Here is an 18,093-nt window from a genome sequence, read left to right as displayed (position 1 = left end):
ATTTAGCCTCTTAGACCCAATAAGAATATTTTGTTATCGTTGGATAAGATGTGATATAGAGGGTATGCGCGTGACATCATCAAACCAGGAAGTTATGCAGGAACGCCCACTGAGTGGCAAAAAACTACTTTCTGGCCTCGACAGTCCACACAGAAAAGTCCTATCTGATTTTGCATTAAACAACATTAAACAATGTTAAACTCACTTTGCTTTGCCATTCAATTTGCCACTCGATGTGCCATTCACTTTAAGCATGCACATACCCTCTACAGGAGAGATAACAGGCAAACGTAACTCAAAGTAAATTATTCTACATGCATTCTCTAATTGTGTAGACGTTTTAACAATAATTTAACTCGTTTCATTTTATACTCAAGAGTTAACCCATTCTGGACAGGAACCGCTTTTGGTGTTTTAAACATTATGGCTATTGAAAAATAGCAGATCTACAAGCTCATATAGGTCTTGTATAGGTCTGCTATTTTTTTTATCGTGAAAATATTAATTTCAGAAAACTGGAGGATTTAGAAGACATTTTTTTAAATGTCTCTTTGCTGAAAACGGCTGATCTACAAGCTCACAGCGCTCGTGGATCTGGCTGTTTTCGCCAAATGTGTGTTTTGGAATATTGTAATTTGTGTGACGTGCCCAGAATCAGGACGCTCTAGGGTTCATGTGGTTAAGAAATAGATGAGTTGAAGTTCCTTTCCTTGATTTATTTTTTGTTCATATTACAGAGTAGGCCTACTGTGGAGAGAACTTAATTAAATATCCAAGGCACTCGCTGCACTGTTTGAAAAATTAAAGAGGGCCATCATTTCGACATGGCTTGGCGATGAGGTTTCATTTGATTTGATTTGAGTTACAAATAAGCCACAAATCATACGTTGTTGGTTTCGAAGACGTTCGAGGTTGAAACACAATAAAGTGCAGGACTTATTTATTTCCCTTGTGGTCCTCCTCGCAAATAAACTAAAAAGATGACTAACCACATGCACGTCTGGTAGTTAAACAAGACAGGCTCAGTTAACAGTGCTCGGGTCGTGCTCGGGTGGCGCGGGAGATCATACATGGGCAACTGGCGGCCCGGGGGCCACATGTGGCCCCCACCACCTTCACTTAATGTGGCCCTCAGGTTAATATCAACTGCCGGCCCGGGGGCCACATGCGGCCCCAACTGGAGGCCCCCATCACCTTCACTTAATGTGGCCCTCAGGTTAATATCAACTGGCGGCCCCCATCACCTTCACTTAATGTGGCCCTCAGGTTAATATCAACTGGCGGCCCCCATCACCTTCACTTAATGTGGCCCTCAGGTTAATATCAACTGGCGGCCCCCATCACCTTCACTTAATGTGGCCCTCAGGTTAATATCAACTGGCGGCCCCCATCACCTTCACTTAATGTGGCCCTCAGGTTAATATCAACTGGCGGCCCCCATCACCTTCACTTAATGTGGCCCTCAGGTTAATATCAACTGGAGGCCCCAATCACCTTCACCCCATCACCTTCACTTAATGTGGCCCTCAGGTTAATATCAACTGGCGGCCCCCATCACCTTCACTTAATGTGGCCCTCAGGTTAATATCAACTGGAGGCCCCCATCACCTTCACTTAATGTGGCCCTCAGGTTAATATCAACTGGAGGCCCCCATCACCTTCACCCCATCACCTTCACTTAATGTGGCCCTCAGGTTAATGTCAACTGGAGGCCCGGGGGCCACATGCGGCCCCCCATCACCTTCACTTAATGTGGCCCTCAGGTTAATATCAACTGGAGGCCCCCATCACCTTCACCCCATCACCTTCACTTAATGTGGCCCTCAGGTTAATATCAACTGGAGGCCCGGGGGCCACATGCGGCCCCCTATCACCTTCACTTAATGTGGCCCTCAGGTTAATATCAACTGGAGGCCCCCATCACCTTCACCCCATCACCTTCACTTAATGTGGCCCTCTGGTTAATATCAACTGGCGGCCCGGGGGCCACATGCAGCCCCCATCACCTTCACTTAATGTGGCCCTCAGGTTAATATCAACTGGCGGCCCGGGGGCCACATGCGGCCCCCTATCACCTTCACTTAATGTGGCCCTCAGGTTAATATCAACTGGCGGCCCCCATCACCTTCACCCCATCACCTTCACTTAATGTGGCCCTCAGGTTAATATCAACTGGCGGCCCGGGGGCCACATGCGGCCCCCTATCACCTTCACTTAATGTGGCCCTCAGGTTAATATCAACTGGCCTCAGGTTAATATCCGAATACTAATATTATTGATTTCAGCATGTTACAATTCCAAACATGCAAATATGACCCGCTTTAAATTCTAAATTAGTATAGCTTAGTAGGTTATTGTCGTTTTGATGTCCAATGCATTTGTAGTTAGTTCATAAAGTTTACATAGCTATAATTAAAGGCATTTGAAAACATTTTTTAAACTTGACTGGATTCCAATTCAAAAATAGCAAAAAACAAGGGGCTGTCACCGTTTTTCCCTTTTTCTCCCTTTTTGTCTTTGTTTTCCCCCTATATTATTATGATGATTTTAGTAACGTGTATGTTTCTCTGTCACGACCTCGCGGCCGTTGCAGTGCAGGCAGCGAGAGTTCTGCGCTGTCTCCATTTTTCCCGCCATATTATTATTATTATTTTATAGTAATGCGTATGTTTCCGTGTCACAACCTCTCGGCCGTTGTTTGCGTTCGTTTACGACGTTCTAGTGGTTCAATCACTGTGTTTTTCCTGCTGTCCATGCAACATTAGCAGCTCTCGTTGTCGCTTGGAGCTGCGGTCGTAATGTGGCTGGCTGGCAGGCAGTTGGTCATGATAGCTTATTCCATTCTGACCTGAGTTCAGATTCTAAAAATGTCTTCTACATTCTGACAGTTTTCATTCTGACCTGAGATCAGATTCAAAAAAAATTCTTCTATGTCAGTCGCTCGTCGATTTTTCAAGAATAGCAGACCTACAAGCCACCGAGTGGCGCGATACGAGCTTGCTAACACCAAAATGGGTTCCCGCTCCGGAATGGGTTATAGGAGGCAGGCAATCATACTACGCGATTGGCTGGCGGTGTTTCTGGAGTATGGGATCAGACTCCATGTTTATTCGTGTGTGAGCCACGGACCACCATTTGATGAGGTTTAGCCTCTCAGACCCAAGACTAAGGAATAATATTATATTTTTGTCATTGGATACGATTTTGTCCATGATGTATTGATATGGTACCACCTGAGAGAGAGAGACAACAGGCAAACCATCAAAATAACAATTATTTTACGTTCTCCCTGCATGCAGTGTACATGTACTTCTTGTAAATTAATTAATGCAAATGTTTGACAATAATAAACAATAATAAATAATAATAAACACTTGATAGCGTTACAGGTCCATTTGGTGGCATTTTACGCTCTCAAGAGATCTGAAAGATCTGATATAAGGGTCCACATTTTGGTTATTAACTCTATTTAGCTGGGGACCACCTGGAACCCCCTCAAGGACCACTGGTGGTCCCCGGCCCACTGGTTGGGAACCGCTGCTGTAACATATAATCGGGACACATCGGCTGCATAATTGCCGATACCAAATCATGTCAAAATATTGCTTTTTGCGGGCCAGGCGTACAGTATCGGGACCCATTTCTCCCGTACGTGAGAGAGAAGACAGTAGAGGAAACCATCTCTCATGTCCTTGTTTTTTATGTCCCTCTCCTCTCCTCTCCTCTCCTCTCCTCTCCTCTCCTCTCCTCTCCTCTCCTCTCCTCTCCTCTCCTCTCCTCTCCTCTCCTCTCCTCTCCTCTCCTCTCCTCTCCTCTCCTCTCCTCTCCTCTCCTCTCCTCTCCTCTCCTCTCCTCTCCTCTCCTCTCCTCTCCTCTCCTCTCCTCTCCTCTCCTCTCCTCTCCTCTCCTCTCCTCTCCTCTCCTCTCCTCTCCTCTCCTCTCCTCTCCTCAGCCTCTCCTCAGCCTCTCCTCCTCCTCTCCTCCTCCTCGCCTCGCCTCGCCTCATCCTCTCCTCAGCCTCTCCTCAGCCTCTCCCCATCCTTCACCTTTACCACAGTGCACTTCCAGTCACCTCTCTCTCTCTCTCTCTCTCTCTCTCTCTCTCTCTCTCTCTCTCTCTCTCGGTGGAGTGGGAACAAGGCTCCAGGCTGACCCTCCGTTCCCCTCTCTCCTTCCCCCGGTCAGAGCTCCTCTCCTGGGACACGCACAGAGGAGCGAGGTGGGCCTCCGTGTCCGTCTGGCCTACATCTCTGCTCTACACACCAGGAATGTGTGTGGCTGCACGCACGAACACACGCGCGCGCACACGCGCGTGTGTTCGTGCGTGCACACGCACACACAGTTACATAAGTTCAAATGCATGCAGCGCAGGAGCACATTTCAAACATTTGTACTGTACACAGTATCCTGGTTATTTGTTTGACCCCAAGAATTTGCATACACACGCACGCATGCATGCTCTCTCTCTCTCTCTCTCACTCACTCACTCACTCACTCACTCACTCACTCACTCACTCTCTCACACACACACACACACACACACACACACACACACACACACACACACACACACACACACACACACACACACACACACACACACATACAGAATGAATGACACTGTCTCTCTGTATCTCTTTCTCTGCCTCTCTCTTTCTCCCTCATCATCCCTCTGATGTCCCCTCATTCACTCTGTCCATCTCGGGGGAGGATGGAGGGATGAGCTTACAGAGATAAGAAATGAGCGAATACGGGCTCTGCTTACCTTACCTCTGGGAGGTTAGGACACGAGGGAGAGAGAAGGGGGTGTAGGGAACGGAGAGGGAGATGGAACCGAGAGAGAGGGGGGGCGGGTGGGGGGGCAGGGAGACAGACAGACAGACAGACAGACGTGTTATATGCACGTGTTATGCACTCTCATTAGTCAGTCTAGCACATTCCACCATTTCCTCTAATTAAGCCAGCTCACTGTGAAAACATTGTGTGTGTGTGTGTGTGTGCATATAGTAAGCTTCGCCGAGCCATGAGGCCCATAGGGCAGGAGCCTATCTCCTGTTTCTATAGTGTGAGGCAGCTTGATGATGATGATGTACAAGTACACCCCACTGGACATGATGTACAAGTACACCCCACTGGACATGATGTACAAGTACACCCCACTGGACATGATGTACAAGTACACCCCACTGGACATGATGTACAAGTATACACCCCACTGGACATGATGTACAAGTATACACCCCACTGGACATGATGTACAAGTATACACCCCACTGGACATGATGTACAAGTATACACCCCACTGGACATGATGTACAAGTATACACCCCACTGCACATGATGTACAAGTATACACCCCACTGCACATGATGTACAAGTATACACCCCACTGCACATGATGTACAAGTATACACCCCACTGCACATGATGTACAAGTATACACCCCACTGCACATGATGTACAAGTGCACCCCACTGGACATGATGTACAAGTACACACCCCACTGGACATGATGTACAAGTATGCACCCCACTGGACATGATGTACAAGTATGCACCCCACTGGACATGATGTACAAGTACACCCCACTGCACATGATGTACAAGTATGCACCCCACTGGACATGATGTACAAGTACACCCCACTGGACATGATGTACAAGTATACACCCCACTGGACATGATGTACAAGTATGCACCCCACTGGACATGATGTACAAGTACACCCCACTGGACATGATGTACAAGTATACACCCCACTGGACATGATGTACAAGTATGCACCCCACTGGACATGATGTACAAGTACACCCCACTGGACATGATGTACAAGTATGCACCCCACTGGACATGATGTACAAGTATACACCCCACTGGACATGATGTACAAGTACACACCCCACTGCACATGACGCTAGCATGTCACAGGGACTTACCCCAAATCCAACTCTTGATGCTGAGTGCCAATAAGAAGGGAGGCCTTGGGTCCTATTTTTGAGTGGTGCAACCACTCCAAGGAACAGCAATGTCCGTGTTGTTCACCTATGTGTCCGCCTATGTATGTGATGTTAATGAGCACGAGTGTGACTATTAGTAACAGTAGGGGCGCTAGAAACAGAAACAGAGAGAGATAGTGCTGTACTGTTGCCTGCTAATGAGAGAGAGAGAGAGAGAGAGGAGGGGTGAGAGGGGAGTTGCACCACTCAGTTCAGTTTCTTTGGTACTGTATGACCCGGCCAGTTGATTGTGTGCGTGTGTGAGTGCGTGCATGAATGTTTATTTCTATAGAATATAGAGCGAAAAATGTGAAAACAGACGATATACAAGCTCACAACGCCTCACATTGCTAGGCGGCGTGAGCTTGCATATCTGTTATTGTCTCCATATACATCCGGCCAGTTCGTTGGTACTTTACATCTGCTGATGTTAAAGGAGAATTCCATACTAAAAGGCTTTCTTACCTTTCTTTGTAGTTGTTACGTCCCCATCAAAGAGGTCCAGGTGTTATTTTGTGCAAAAGCTCCTTATTGGCTATTTCCCCTACCATAAGCCCTAAATGAATTGAATGGGATGTATGTGGTGTTGTGCTAATTCGCTTATTTCCATCGCTCAAAATTATAATTTCTTTGTATGTATCCTATCTTCATAATGTAAATAATAACCCAAGCGGCACACTTTACTACTTATTTTGATGGAAATAAGCAAATTAGCACAACACCCCATACATCCCATTCAATGCAATTCATTTAGGGCGTATGGTAGGGGAAATAGCCAATAAGGAGATTTTGCACAAAATAACACCTGGACCTCTTTGATGGGGACGTAACAACTACAAAGAAAGGTAAGAAAGCCTTTTAGTATGGAATTCTCCTTTAAGTACTGCACGCAACATTCTGGTGTAGCACCCGTCAAGAGACTATGCTGCAGGGTGGGCTTCAGGGTCCATGAGTATTCACTGCCATATAGAAGAACAGACTCCACACCACAACGCTTCCGGTCCAAAGAATATACAGCTGGCTGTATATTGTATATTGCTTCCAAATACCACAAAATCTTTGCTTGCCACTTCAAGAAGGCGGTCGCTCTTTGATGTCGCGAGAAAGATGTATTGGCGCTGCTCTGTGGCGACATGGGCATAAGGGCTGTATACGCTTGCACACAGCCGCAGTTCTTGAAAATAAAATAAAAATCCACTGACATTTTGAACTATATTTCCGTGAACGGAAATGACGAACAGATGCAATGCAGCTTCCTGTCTCCGATTTTGCGGGGTGTATATTTCCAGAGTCTACTGTATATATATACACACCGTATCATTCGGGAGATTGTGGACTATAGTGGTCGGGCCACACACGACTATAACACAAATCCTATAACAGCATCCCTATTTCTAGGCATGTCATAATAGTGAACTTGAACTTGTACAGTGCATGGGTTTGTTCCTCAGAGATATTGGTGTGTAGAGGGCCATAGACAGAGCCCTGGGGGACCCCGGGGAACTGACAAAAACTGTATATATATTATAGGGTTTAAGTGGTTAACGTGGTCAGAGAGAGAGAGAGAGAGACGGATGGATGGAGAGAATTTTTTTAATTAAAATTGTGTTACTTGTGGTCATAACAGTTATGTTGCATTTCATGAAGAATGCAGTCTTCACTTGTGTGTGTGTGTGTGTGTGTGTGTGTGTGTGTGTGTGTGTGTGTGTGTGTGTGTGTGTGTACAGTAGAGGTTGTAACCCACTAATGATTGCCTCAAGGCTTAAAGGAACCAGTTAACATGAACACATGTCTAGAGTTTCACAAACATGTACGCACGCACACACACACCTTGGGGCCAGCGTGCACATTCCAAGGTACAGCGACATTTTTAAAAGGTCATGGGTGAACAACACACACACACCTTATATAGTGGTTTATAGGGGCACACATACACACACACACTACATACACTTCATTCGGTGAACACACTGCATATATATACACACACACACACACACACACACACACACACACACACACACACACACACACACACACACACACACACACACACACACACACACACACACACACACACTTTGTAATTGGTATATATATATATTTGTCTGTCTGTCTGTCTCTCTCTCTTTCTGTCTATCTCTCTCTCTCTCTCTCTCTCTCTCTCTCTCAGGTCTCTTTTACGGTAGTGCATGTGTTGTGTCCAGAGGCTATGTTTTACAGCTCTGTTCCCATGACTTTGCCATCACAACGCACGCACGCACGCATGCACGCACGCACGCACACACGCACGCACGCACGCACGCACGCACGCACGCACGCATGCATGCACGCAATAACACATACATCAGATAACAAATATGGAGTTTGGCTTCTCTAAAAATACGCTGGAAAATAGATATTATCAAACACTTGGAAAATGTGGAAATTCTCTTCTCTTCTCTTCTCTTCTCTTCTCTTCTCTTCTCTTCTCTTCTCTTCTCTTCTCTTCTCTTCCTGATCTGGTTTTGGAGGCTGGTTCAGTGGTTGTGTTTTTATGTTTTTTAGTTTGCATATATACTGTAAGTTAGACATGTAGTTGAGGTCATGACTGGTCTGTATGACCTGGCAGTGCGTAATGAAGGACTCTTAAATCAAATCTCTTCTGGTCTCTCCTCTCATACAGTACAGCACATCGTTCACCTGTGCATCGAAGATGGGTTAGGAACTGATTAATAATGCTAATTTAGTGCAGTCAGTACCATTGTATTGTAGTGGCTATAGGATACATGCACACACACACACACTCGCACTCGCACTCACGCACACACGTGTGCGCACGTGCGCCCGCACACATACACACGCGCTCAAACATATCAATACTCCCATTTTTTTATCACCGTACCTTTTTTATATGAGAAAGCGTTCAAATACAGCTGAAAGGAAAGATTTCCTCGCCGTGTCATTCCAGTCCAGACCAGCTGCATCTCTTAGCTACATCACAGATGTGTCCAGTGGTTTACAGGCTTTGTGTCTTTCATGTCAATCCCTGGAACGCACGGCGGGCTATCGCCGAGACCCTGGCGCTCTCCGTGAAACCATTAACCACATTGTCGCCTGGCTCGGTCTGAGACCCACATACTCTCCGCGGGCCGGCGTCGGCCCTTCAAGCCTTCGCGGCAAGCGGGCATATCGGTTCTAGCGGAATTACAACAAGTTTGCTCTTTTCTTATACACGTAGAGATATTGAGGCGGTATCGATATCACAGATGTTTGGGTCGATTTATTTCACTTCGTATAACTTTCGGATGCGGGGGGAAAAAAAAGAAAACCTTTGATATGAAATCTTCCGGGGTTTCTGGGAGGTCGCCCAGTCCTCATGGCGCTCCGTTGTTAAACGATCAATAAAACATGGAGGTTTCATTTCGGTCCTCACCTTTCCAAAGACTGCGACCCGCGTTTCTTCTTCAAGGTTCGGAAAACAGAATGATATAGTGCAGAATAACTCCATTCCAAGCTCCTGGCATATAGCGATCGGCATTGGGGTTTGATTTAGAAAAATAAAACGAGGGTTCAGGGTGAGGATTGTCCTTCTGTGGACATCCAAATCCCACGTGGTGGATTTATTGATTCATTTATTATTGCTTTGTACCCCAATTTTCAATTAATTCCTCCCCACACACGTTTTGTGTGTGCGTCGTCACTGCTGTCGTATCCTACTGACTCACTCACAGTGAGGAGCCCCCAGCGGGAGGACGTATAGAGCCTCTGTCTATCCTCTGTCTATCCTACTGACTCACTCACAGTGAGGAGCCCCCAGCTGGAGGACGTATAGAGCCTCTGTCCTACTGACTCACTCACAGTGAGGAGCCCCCAGCGGGAGGACGTATAGAGCCTCTGTCCTACTGACTGTCCTACTGACTCACTCACAGTGAGGAGCCCCCAGCGGGAGGACGTATAGAGCCTCTGTCCTACTGACTGTCCTACTGACTCACTCACAGTGAGGAGCCCCCAGCGGGAGGACGTATAGAGCCTCTGTCCTACTGACTGTCCTACTGACTCACTCACAGTGAGGAGCCCCCAGCGGGAGGACGTATAGAGCCTCTGTCCTACTGACTCCCTCACAGTGAGGAGCCCCCAGCGGGAGGACGTATAGAGCCTCTGTCCTACTCCTCCCGCCCAACACTCCCTGCTGGCAGGATATTTTTATGAGTTTTTAAACTTTTTTTTTGTTAACGGTCAGTGACACACATTCCGGGTAAACAATCCCATCCCTAATAGACACTCGACAAAGCCGGACGCATCGCCGCGGTGGATTCAAACCCACAACCTTGATCAGTAGATTATTTTATTATGATTGTGTATTTTTTGTTTAATACACGGCTTATCATTTGTGTCACGACAAATTGTTGCTTTTAACACTCGCGCGACTGAAGTAAGGCCACCTATATACCACACAAGATGATTTCAGGTCAAACATACCTTTTTTTCCCTGTGATGTTATTGGCTATACTGTCTCCAGACGCTGTGATGTTATTGGCTACTGTCTCTATACTAGCTTTATTTTTTTATTTTTTTAAAGATATTTTTTTTGCGGCTTACGCCTTTTATTGATTTTTTTTGAAGGGACAGACAGTAGGCTGACAGGAAACGGGAGAGAGATGGGGGGATGACATGCAGTAAAGGCCGTGTCGGGTCCGGGAGTCGAACCCGCGGCACACTGCGACTGGATCACCAGTCCGGTGCCCAGACCGTTACGCTACGGCCTGGGCCTATACTAGCTTTATTGTCTGGAGGTGTGACGTCCAATCCTGTGGGGGGGAGGAAGGTCATTATGACCGAATAGGCAGAGTTTAGAAAATCTTTCAGATGAAAAATTTAAAAAAGAGATGGTTTGAATCAAATATTCAGGAAAAAGTCATGGAGAGCTTCACGGGGCAAGCATAATCGACTTCAAAATGTCAGAAACGGGCCAGAAAAAGACCTCACGAGACACTCTGGTGTTATAATAACATGTTCTCCTCGCAGACCTCACAGACCTCACAGACACTCTGGTGTTATAATAACAATATGTTCTCGGTGCGGGGGATTGAAGACGGCCACATCGGATCAAGTCAAGTCAAATCATGAATCATAATAAATAATATCATATTTAAGGGATCTACCGTGACGGCATGGCAGAGACCTCATCAGCAGATCCCTCTGAAGCGCTCTTTGAAACGTTTTGACTCGGTCCATTGACAACATCATATAAATTTAAAACCTTTAAAAGCGACACATAATACCAGACTCCCCTCATGAGACACAATGGACCCGGTGGAAAAAAGACGTTGGCCGCCCGGTTGCTTTGGGCTGCATTTAAGGCTAGTTAAACTGCACTTTAAATGACCCAGAAAATCCTGTCTCCTGGTGTATTGTGTTTTAAGTGAAACTTAATTCCGTTTTCGGCGGTGAAGTATTTCTTTCTTAACTGGCCTGTCAAATAGAATGACTTCTAGCCCCGACGTAACCCCTATGGTATATGGTTTTATCATTAGAGAGACCGGTGTCTGTGTGCGTGTGTGCGTGCGTGCGTGCGTGTGTGCGTGCGCATGTGCACGTGTGTGTCAATGAGGGACAAAAATACATGGTGACAGAGAGAGATAGCGTGCATGCGTGAGTGTGTGTGTATGACAGAGAGAGAGAGATAGCGATATGGAGTGACAGCGAGGTGTGTTGTGTGTGTGTGCGTGTGTGTGCGCGTGTGTGTGCGCGTGTGTGTGCGCGTGTGTGTGTGCGTGCGTGCGCCTGTGTGCATGTGCGTGTGTGCGTGCGTGCTTGTGTGCGTGCGTGTGTGGTTTTGTCATTAGTAAAAGGAAGGGTTATTATGGGTTTTCCAGACATACTGGCCACTGCTCTAACAATGTGCTAATATCTTTCTATCTCTCTTGTTGTTCTCTCTCTCTCTCTTTTCAATACCTGTCACTCTATCTTTCGTCACTCTATCATTCTCTTCAGACATTTGTTTCGCTTTCTCACCAACTCTGTCTCTGTCTCCTTTCTCTCTCTCTCTCTCTCTCTTTCTCTCTCTCTCTCTTTCTCTCTCTCTCTCTCTCTCTCTCTCTCTCTCTCTCTCTCTCTCTCGCTTCCCAGTATAACAGACTGGGAAGAGGCTTCTGGCTCTAAGTTGAGACGGATTCACCGCTTGGAGAAAGAACCAAGGAAAGACAGAGAAATAAAGTAGAAAAAGTGCCCTTCTGGGCACAGGTCTCCACCAGGAGGATAGGAGTGTGATGTTTGGCAAAATGTTTAGGAGTAATATACTTTTATGTTTTTGTTTTTTGCACAATTTTCTTCATTTTGTTGAGGAAATGCAGATCCAGATCACTCATAGCCTCTCTGAGCATAGAATTCTGGATGAGCAGGACATGTGCAGCAATTGCCCTGTTATAGCGCCACCGTGAGGCTGATTTGGAAAATAATGAGTGGCATGTCATCCTCGGCCTAGTGGAAATGTGCGTGCATAATTTAACGGAAATTGCACACTGCGTTTGTGATTTGTGCCATTTTGTTCGAAACGGACCAATCATGTGAGCTTTGGAAGCCAATCTTAGCCAATCAGGATGGAAGATGGGAAATGGTGCAGATCCGTGTTGATCACATGACTATGGAGATAGTGTATACCGAACTGTGTGATTTATGGATAAAATGTGTACGAGTAATCTACAGAAATGTGTTTTGCCTAAATCGGCCTGATGGTGGCGCTATAACTGGTCGTTGAGGAATATTTGGGGCAGAGGTTCGTCGTTGGCATCCAGGGAGTGTGTGCAAAGTTTGGCATGGATCGGGCCAACGGTGCCGGAGATTAGCTGGTGAAGGAAGGAAGGAAGGAAGGAAGGAAGGAAGGAAGGAAGGAAGGAAGGAAGGACATCGAAAAAAGAAAAAAAAAAGATAAATCATGACAGTTTTCTGAAATACCTCATCTTTCTATATCAGTGGTGCTCAATATTTCATGTCAAGAACCCCAAAAAGTATAATGTATTTGGCCGCCAACCCCCATCTGAAAATATTAAAATTAAAAACGTTCACGGATAGCTTAACCTGTACAAATATCAAAATGTATTGGTTTATGTATAATTTGTATCAATCCAAATCTGCAAAGTATAACCCTATAGCAACAAAAGCTGCCAAAGCAATGTAGCAATGTAACAATATTTAGTTCTGACTTTTTGAGGATTAGATTAGACGTATGAAGTGGCATGTATTTAAGTATACTGTGCATCAAATACAGTACATTAAATGCACGTATAGTTACATTTCAGCGCCGAGAGAGCATGCAGGGCCTTAGGAGAGAAAGACAAAAGAGGTAGAAGTTGAAAAAAAGGAGAAAAGGTGAAAGTAGGAGAGACGTATAAAGAAGAAATAATTGAAGAACTGACTGCATGAATGTTAGAACTAAAAGAGAGAGAGAGAGAGAGAGAGAGAGAGAGAGAGAGAGAGAGAGACACATGTAACTCTCTTGAACCCTGGAGTCTTTCCTGCAGGCGGCCATGTTGGATTCCTCTATACTTATCATTGCCCATGTGGATTTTATACGCATTTCTGAGGCCGGTTCATTGGCTGAGAAATAACTGCATCTGAACCCATCCAACACTTTTATACTATAATGGGGGCGACCGACTGAACGCGGGATGGAAGTGTGGCGTGATGTGTGTGCGTGCTCACACACGCACGCACACACGCACACACACACACACACACACACACACACACACACACACACACACACACACACACACACACACACACACACGTTTCTTTGTGTGCGTGAGTTTGTCTTGATGGTCAGAGTCAGAAATAAAACACCCACCAAAGGCATGGAATGTGTGTGTGTGTGTGTGTGTGTGTGTATGCGTGTGTGTGTGCGTGTGTGTGTGTGAGGGATGGGGTCATGGTTAGGTCCTCAATGCAGGGTTCATAGACGGAGCTATTCCACTGTTTCCATCCCAGAGCTGGGTCTCGTTTAAAACCACTTAAACCTCCACACACGTCATCGACCGTGGAGTCCCCCCAGGGATCTAGCCTATAGGCCCCCCCTCCCTTTTTCCCTCTACACCCTTCTCCACCCCCCCCCCCACCCACCACCCCCCTCTTAGCCGAAAATTGCCGATCCACAATGTGTCCACGTGTTGGCGGTTGCCAAGTGTTGTGAGCTTGTAGATTGGTAGATTTCCCCCCCTGAAAGTTGGCCTATTTTGACATGCCTAGAAAAGGGACAGTATGGGTTGGTTAACCACACTTTCTCTGACACTTGCTTCATACTGTAATTGGACAGTGCATGTTGCATTTGAGAGAGAGAGAGAGAGAGAGAGAGGGAGAGAGGGGGGGGGGCTTGGTCCCCTGATGAGTTCATGAAAACAAAACTGGAATTGTAAAAAAAAAAAAAAAAAAAAAAGTTGAAACAGCAGTGTTGTAAACCTTTTTTGGACGTGCTTGAAAGCGTCCCAGTAAGTTTCCAATAAGTACAGAGAAAGATTTGTATCGAATTGCCAACGCTCTCTCTTTTTATTACCAAAATATGGGAATGTGCAAAATGCACTTTAAGCTCCAGTCTAATCTTCAAGAACTTGTCAAGTTCAAAGCGGGAAAAGAAAGTGTCGACCCATACCAAACAGCTGCGGCGTCTTATAGTTTTTAGCAGCAGTTCAAGCAGAGCTGAGCACTTCTCTCGCTTCTCACATCCATTCACCACACAAACTGAAAGTGTTGAGAGGTTTGTCTTGGAGGTCCCCGGTGCGCTTCCCCACGCTCCGCCCCCCCGGGGTCTGTGTTTTTTTTTTTTTTTAAGATATTTTTTTGCGGCTTACGCCTTTTATTGATTTTTTTTTGAAGGGACAGACAGTAGGCTGACAGGAAACGGGAGAGAGATGGGGGGATGACATGCAGTAAAGGCCGTGTCGGGTCCGGGAGTCGAACCCGCGGCACACTGCGACTGGATTTCCAGTCAGGTGCCCAGACCGTTACGCTACGGCCTGGGCCCCCGGGGTCTGTGTTGAAGTGTCCCTGAGCAAGCCACGGCCTGACCTCACAATTAAAAAAAAAATCTTCTAAATCCTCGTACAGAGCCAACTCGAGTCGTGACAAATCATGACAACAAACACAATATTTTGGACCAAACAAATAATTGCAAAGAAGAAAATCCTGCCGTTTCTTTCGACTTTCTAATTCTTTGTTTGGCCCAAAACATTGTGTTTATTGTCATGATTTGTCACGACAAGAGTTGGCTTTGTCTTTTGGCTTTTGCGTAAAACGTCTTTAAATAAATACTTTCTGAAAAGTCTGAAAATGAACGGGGATTTATTTTCCGGGTCTCTCGAGGGGGCGGGACTGCGACGCTCTAGGAATCGGACTGGAATGTTGATCGATATTTAACCCATTCTGGGTGGGAACCCCTTTTGGTGTTTTAACTATAAGCATTATGTAATACTTTAGCTATTGAAAAATAGCAGATCTACAAGCTCATAGCGCGCTACGAGCTTGTAGGTCTGCTATTTTTTTTTTAATCGTGAAAATGCAGCAACAAATCTTTGAATATATATTCTTTCCCGGGATCATAGCTTGAGGGTCTTATCCACTGCAAACAACAAGAATTGATGATTACATCAATGAATTACCACAGAATTGTACTATGAAATGTAAATATCTGTGTCTATCTGTATTTGTGTGTGTGTGTGTGTGTGTGTGTGTGTGTGTGTGTGTGTGTGTGTGTGTGTGTGTGTGTGTGTGTGTGTGTGTGTGTGTGTGTGTGTGTGTGTGTGTGTGTGTGTGTGTGTGTGTGTGTGTGTGTGTGTGTGTGTGTGTGTGTGTGGAAACAACAACAGGATCTGTCCTAATATAATTCTGAGGCAACATGGCGGCGTCTGGAATATTATTTCTATCTTGTTTTGAACAATTTCTACATGGCGTGTAGACGATATGGATTGTTGGTTGGATGATAGAAAGAGCGTGTTTGTGTGTGTGCACCCCGTGTCAGGGCGTTTAGACTATGGCTTTAGTCGTTTTAGACAATGGGACGTTGCCTCTAAGGTTGTTGTTGTCGGCCGCAACGCTGTCCCATTGGCTTAGAAGAGGTCGCCTATAGAGACGAGGCAGCCAATGAGAAAAAGTACAGAAAGTGGGCGTGAAAGCACTGAATATCGACAATTGACCAGACTTGCGCTTCACAGCAGCTGGTAAATATTATTTGGAAATACTAGACATGGGCGAGGTGAATATCGAAGCAAAAAATACAGCATTACACAGATCATAGCCCCCAGACATGGGATCCTGGCCAGGTTCTGGCAGCCAGCCCGTCGGGGCAGAAGAAGCCTCCAGTCCTATGAGGTGTCCATCTTGGACAGAGAGCCTCTCCCTTAGAATATAAATGATTTTTAAACAGATTGGGCATTCCGTGATTTCTATTATACGATCGAATAACCTTGAACTCCTCGAACCCACGCAGTCGAGCCAAACTTCAGCAATTTGCAACCAACAGAAAAGAGGTTCAAGGCCTCAGACTCGTCAGACGCAACATTCCTGTTACCGTACGCCATCTTAACAATCCAAACCGTACTCGCCCCGGCCCGTGGCTGACCCTCTTCCCCCGCCCGCGCCGCGGTTTCCGAGGCGGACAACGGTATCGGGTCTCGACCCCCGGCACATGAACGTGCAGAGTCTTATTTAGTTCTGGTTTTGTTTATATAGCTTCACTTCGCCTCGGTGGCGTGGTCCCCACCCGTGACAAAATGCTTGTTTAAAGCGTCCCGCGACAGCCAAATAAACAAAGATAACCACCACCGCCGCGGCTTGTTGTTTCAACAACGACGGGAGAGACGAAATGTCAGACGGCCCCAGTTGTTGTGTCTCGTTTATATATACGTCTGGGCTCGTTCGAGGCCACACACGCGCTGCTGTGTTTATACCGGACGCGACCGGAAAGATTGAAACATGTCGGCGACGGTCTCGTTGAGATTTGGACATAGTTATGCGTTATAGCCTTTATATGCCAGAGAGGACATGAACTCTGTCTGTTGTTGTTGTTGCCGTCTTACTCTGAACCGTATAGGAACGATGGCGTAACCTCTGGTTTTAACCCATTTTGACCTGAAAACAGCAGACCTACAAGCTCATAGCGCGCCACTCGGTGGTGCGCTATGAGCTTGTAGATCTGCTATTTATTCAATAGCTAAAGCATAACATAATGCTAACACCAAAAAAGGGTTCCCGTCCAAAATGGGTTTTAACCAAACCGCCTGGGTGTAGACGTTTGGTTTCACACACAGTACAATGCTGTGAGTGTGAGTATCTGAAAGTTGTACACGACATTGGACCCATACTGGTCCTGGCGAATGTTATATCAGCCTATACCCATTCAGGACGGGAACCCCTTCTGGTTTTTAAAGCATTATGTTATACTTAGTACTTTATAGAGGCTTCCTCAGCATTTATTTTAGTATTATTTTTCAGCAAATATCTTAAATGCTTGACCTTCTGGTGCCATTTAAAATGTTATGTCTGTGATTTTATGCATATTCATTGTCTTGTATTGTGTTTGATATGTTAACCTATGACATAACTAACTGTAAAGCACTTGATGTATGTCCTGCCTGTGAAGCACTTTGCACTGCAACCCTGTAGGTGCTATATCAATAAAGCTTATTATCATTCAATTATTATTATTGCTCCATGCACTATCTGCCCCTCTATACCAGAAAGCACGCTGGCTGGGCCAGGCTAAGTAATGTATGTACTATAATGTCACAGTCGCAGACTTTCCTATGATTGATTGTATTGTCTATAGGTCTTGTAGTATTCCTGATTGTTCCCCGGTCTAGGTTTATTGGTTCTATATGTTTGTTTGCCCCAGCTGTATCTCATTTGTAATCAGCGCTCATGTGCGTATCATTCTTGTTCTTCTGTCAGACTCGTGGTTTTGCGTCCCATGTTTTAGTTTGTCTTGAGACGTTCACCTGTGTCCTACAGCAATATTGAGCCATTTTGGACTGAGGTCGATACAACAAAAAGTTTTCTAAATCCTACATTTTTTATGAAAAACCCATGTTTCTATGTCAGCGGTGCTCAACCTTTTTCATGTCAAGGAC

Source organism: Protomyctophum parallelum (assembly GCF_964188405.1).
Source record: "Protomyctophum parallelum genome assembly, chromosome: 18".
Classification (NCBI taxonomy): Eukaryota; Metazoa; Chordata; class Actinopteri; order Myctophiformes; family Myctophidae; genus Protomyctophum; species Protomyctophum parallelum.
This window is presented reverse-complemented; position numbering follows the sequence as displayed.